Below are 5749 nucleotides of genomic sequence, written 5' to 3'. Positions count from 1 at the left end.
CCTGGGAAGCCTGATAATCCTTATAATAGGGAGCAAGGCAAAGGAGAGCGAAACCCTAGGTACAGGGAAGTGGGGAGTCTGACTCTAGAGTCGTACCGACCAATAGAAATTTAATACATGCCACATACATGATTTTACATTTCCTAGCAACCATATTGTAAAAAATAAAAGATAAAATTCATTTTAATATTTAGCCCAATATATCCAAAAATAGTATCATTTTAACAAACAATGAATATAAAATTATCAGAGATATTTTACATTATTTTTATATTGTTTCTGAAATTCAGTGTATATTTTTAAATTACAGCACTTCTCAACTTCAACTGGTCACAAGTGTCTAGTGGCTACCATACTGGACAGAGCAGCTCTAGAGTTCTGAGCAAAGACTATGGGAGTCAGGAACAAACTGAACAATGAAGAGAAGCAATGTGCATTTCTCCTCTGCGGATACTTTCTGCACTGAAATGTACTAAATGGGCAAAGGGATGCATGACTGCTTTTGTATTGTATTCTTTCGGACTGTGTCCAGTGGCGCAGCTTGCACAAAGGCTACTGGATAATACCCTGGCCCACCATCCTTCTCGCCTGTGAATGGAGTTACCCTCAGGCAATAAAGATCTACGCATTCTTGTACACAGTGGAGAGAGGTCTTGGGGAGAAGGGACTGTCTTAGCTATTTCAGTGTTTGGCACTAGGGGCATTCTGGTGAATTTTGGCACAATAAATGATGATGGAGATCTAGAAATAGGATATAGAATTAAGAACACAGAAGGCTAAAGACTGGTATGAAATATTTACATTCTTGCATTTGTATGTTACAGAATTTATAATCAGATGTAAGATATGCAACTGACACACACGGAATATAAACAGTAATATTTGAAAATCAATAAACACCTGACCTAGACAGCCTGTGGATATAAATGTTAACATTTGAAAATTAATGAACCCTTGATTTAGGCAGCCTTAACATTCTCTTCAGTTTCATTAAACTTTAGACAGATTTCTTCCTAACTTTAGGCTCTGACTTACTTATCCTTAGAGCGTTTACCTAGAAAACTTGCAATTGTAAATTTCTCCCCTGCACCTTTGGAATGTATATAAATCTTCTCCCAGGCTCTTGTCAGATTTACAACTCAGGGAATGTTTTCTCAGGGACCTGGGAACCATCTCTTTGAAAGTAAACATCAAAGGAGAGACAGCACCCCTATCTCCCAGCCTCTGTGGGAGAATAGCAGACTAGCTTTGGTGGACACCAATTAGCAAATGCAAAGGCCTAATCACAGGGAAAACCATTTGCAAACTCAGGAATAATCCTGATGTACTCAACACATCCCATTAATCCCCCTCCCCCTTAATGTCCTCTAGGACATTTCTACTTACCCCAGCACTTAAAATCCCTCTGACCTTTTGTATCAGGGAAGTCGAATCAGTCTCTCTCCTCTATTACAACAGTCTAAATAAAGTCTTCCCTCCCATACAACTTGTGCTTTGATAACATATCAATGTACAATTTTCCTAGTTCTAAAACCTGGTGGGCTACAGTCCATGGTGCTACAAGAGTCAGTCACGACGTAGCTACTATACAACAACAACAAAAACAATAAACAGGGCATGTGGAATAAAGAGAAAAATGAAGATGGGGAACTTATAATGGAGCCAAGCAAACTGCCTTGGAACATCTAGAAAAGGTGGCCAAAGGGTGGAGAGGTGGGGGTAGGTGGGTGGGGAACCATGTATTTATGGAGAAAAGATGAGGTAAGATTTAATGAGATAATGTAGGACAACAGTATTTATGTGGGGGGGGGGGGATGTGAATTAACAAATATTCCCTGAAAGTGTACAATCCTATCTATAAATGGAGATGGTCTGGGCATATCACTCATTTTTATCTGTTGAGCCAGGATGTCTCAATTTCCCATGGAGGTCCTTCATCATACACAATACTCTGTGATCTGGCAAGTGACTTTCTCATTATGTTCCTTTTTATTTTGAGTACTCTGTGTCTTCTTGGCTTTCCTGACTCTGTGTGAATTCTCACCTGGACTTCAGAGGTTAACCTGTAAAGTTATCCTGGGTTAACCTGCTTCATAGGTCAGGGTTCATCATCAGCCTTATCTTCTGAATTGTCCTAACTATCTAGGGAATTTATTCTTGTCCCAGGTATGTGCTAAAACAGGAGGTAGAGATACAAAGGTTATCTCTGAAAGATCTAAAATATGTATCACTTACGGGTGCCAGAATACTATTTCGGACAAATAGATCATTAGCCTGTGGAAGCTGGCATTTAGAAATGTTTTACAGTCAAACATCTGATCAGAACATTTATGAGTAGTACACACATAAATCCTTTAGCAAATTATATCTATAAATGCAAATAAAAACATCTTGGAAGCATACTTTCCATCATTAATCATAAATATGTTGTTCCTTACAGTTATGAATTCAGAAAAACAAGCAGAGTTTTATATAACAACAGATTTTAAAACACTGTTAGGTGAAATATAAGATATGTAAATTAAGATACTTAGCCTAGCCAAACAATAAAGTCATTGAAACTAGCAAAAGCATAAACCGATATCATTAGAAACTAATTTTATTTTCCAAGTCTTCAGCATAGAAATCTAAGATTCTTTATATGAACCAACAATCACAAGATGTACATTTCAAAAAAAAATCAGCATATATAACAAAAGCTGTGTAACATGGTGTTCATTTTTCCTTTCTTGAAAGTTGGCTCAGTACTTCTTATATGCATTAATATTAAAATAGAAACTAAAGTTTTTATGTAAAGTCAAGAATCTCCAATTTGGTTGTTAGTGGATGCTACAGATTATAATGGAATGGAATTTCTAAAATCTTTTTACAGATCTGTCATGCTTTTTTCATCAAGTGAGTTCAGAACTTTTAAGTTTCAGCAAATATACCCTAGAATTCTATGAATCACAAGAATATTGGATACAGCTTGGCATTTTATGAAAGGAGAGATATATTCTCTAGCTTTATGAAAAAACCAATGCCTCTTCTCTGGAACTCATTAGATTTTTTTTGGAAAACAAAAGAAGAAACAGATGGGAGAAGAACATGGGATTTTTTTTTCTTTTAGTATATACCAATGCTGAGTGCACATATATTTTAAATTAATGCTACACATTATTGAAATACATTTTATGTCTATATTTCACTACTCCCAACAAAGTATTTTCCATGTGCTTGTGGTCATTTTTCCTCTTCCAAACAATTCTTCTCTTTTTCGATTAAAGTACAGATTTAAATGCAAAGTTACAACACAGAGTATTCACCAAGTGAGTTACTATGTTCTTTAAAACTTATCATTTCTAAAATAACCCATCAAATCATGCAAACTAATAAGAATGGATAGAAAGATAAGTACTTGCCAGTATTTACAACTGAAAAGCTCCTTAAAGAGTAAGCTTAAGTCAGATCATTTTAAGTGTTCATAACAAACCTATATGAAAAAATAAATTATGAAGAGAAATGCAAATCAAAATGACAACAAAATGACTCCAATATGAGAGAAAACACTACTTGAGCCCTGAGACAAATACACATCCTGAATTGACCCCAAATCCTGTGCGATATTTTTGCTTAAACTTGTCCTATTATTTTTTCAAGAATTTAGTATTGCTAGTGGTGAACTGTGGTGTTGGAGAAGAATCTTGAGAGTCCCTTGGACTGCAAGGAGATCCAACCAGTCAATCCTAAAGGAGATCAGTCCTTGGTGTTCTTTGGAAGGACTGATGCTAAAGCTGAAACTCCAATACTTTGGTCACCTCATGCGAAGAGTTGACTCATTGGAAAAGACTCTGATGCTGGGAGGGACTGGGGGCAGGAGGAGAAGGGGACGACAGAGGATGAGATGGCTGGTGGCATCACCGACTCGATGGACATGAGTTTGGGTGAACGCCGGGAGTTGGTGATGGACAGGGAGGCCTGGCGTGCTGCAATTCACGGGGTGGGGGAGGGGGGGGTCGCAAAGAGTCAGACACGACTGAGCGACTGAACTGAACTGAACTGATATGCTGTAGTTTATTTCCAAAGTGAAAATTATCTGAAGAGAAGTGGGAGCGTTTGACAGAGTGCACTGATTTTTTCATTATCTGCACATTTTCTGATATACCCTATTGGCTTGTAGCGGGGAAAAAACAGTTAAATTATTACAAAGCAGAGATGAGCTTATGAAAAGCTAGAGAGAGGTTCCAACAAAAACTCAGAGCCATTACATTATTGACTCCATGGTCTGTCTTAATGAACTGTGTAAATTGCACTCTGTTACAAATGCTGCTAGTTTACCTAATTTCACATTGTTTTCTCCTTTAAATGTTTCAAACACTGAAGTCACAGAGTAATCTGAATCTGTATTGATTGCCATCTCTGGAGCACTATCCAAGTCCCCACTGGTACCTGGTCTAAAATGTTTTTTACTCTTTATATTTAAATAACAAAATAGAGGTGGCCAGGAAAGGTGAGAAGTTTTACTCTTCCTCAGGACAAAAAAAAAAAAAAAAAAATCATAGAATTCGTTTCACAAAAATATCAAATGTATTTTTCATTTCCAACTAAGAATGACAAATTGTTAAAGCTGTTATGAGTCTCAGGACTCATACTTTGCCTTAGTTTTTCAATGATCAGAATATTTTTCACCAAGATGAACTCTAAGCATTCAGCACTTTTTGAAAAGCAGTAGTCATTCTTCTCAGTGTTAGTCATGTCTGTACACTATGAAAGAATACTAGCCCAGCGTACCTTTGAAGGTAAACTCCTAAAAGCTACAGGGAGTAAACGGCCAGATGATGCTCTAGATTAAATAAACTGTAATGACAACGCGGTTGTTTCGTATTCAACAATCCATTCAAAGTCAACTTTAAGCAATTCTTACCCTGCATTATGTTGGTCCTCTCCTGTCTTAAATACGTCTGTGCTTCCTGGGCTTGATAAAGTGTGGGCACAGTGAAGCTATTTTGTTAAAGTGTCAAAACATATGGATGTTGCCACTGTGGGCTTAAACAGTAGACTATTTCATCAACTAAAAGGTGAAATGCTTGTTTTCACAGGACTAAGCACAATAATGTATTCAAAATCACTGACACAGAGGGACTTCCCCAGTGGTCCAGTGAGGGTAGAGTTTTACTACCTATACACTGACCTGAGCCTTTGTTCACAAAGCAATATGAACATGATCATTTTTCTTAACTGAGCAGTTGAAAACAGATTTTTTTTTTCTTCTGGTGTGTGTATGGGAGGTGGGTAGGGTATAAAGATTGGAATTAATGTTTACTGAGTCCCTGTAAAGAGCCAGGCACCGCCATCGATCAAAAGTGTCACACTGGTTTTACACAGTAGGGACACTGTATCCTTATAACATCCCTATGAAGAAAACATTTATTTTTACAGATAAGGAGACTGAGGTACAGATGGGGGTTGACTATCCCACCCTATACCCACACCTTGTAAACAGAACTTTAGAATTCCCATTTCAATGTGACCTGTGGACCCAGGCTGCAACTGATGCTGAAATTGTATTTCCATGATCAAAGAGTCCAATTCCAATAATTCCTTTTTCAAGAATGCTGCTAATGAGGTTTACCATTACAAAGATTACTCCTCACATCAATCACAGACATCTCTTAAATCTATTTTTTAATTGGAGGAAAATTGCCTTACAATGGTTGTATTGGTCTCTGCTGAACAACAATGCATATCAACCATAATTATACACATATAA

The sequence above is a fragment of the Capra hircus genome, chromosome 18, assembly GCF_001704415.2.
Source record: "Capra hircus breed San Clemente chromosome 18, ASM170441v1, whole genome shotgun sequence".
Taxonomy (NCBI): domain Eukaryota; kingdom Metazoa; phylum Chordata; class Mammalia; order Artiodactyla; family Bovidae; genus Capra; species Capra hircus.
Note: the sequence above shows the minus strand (reverse complement) of the source record.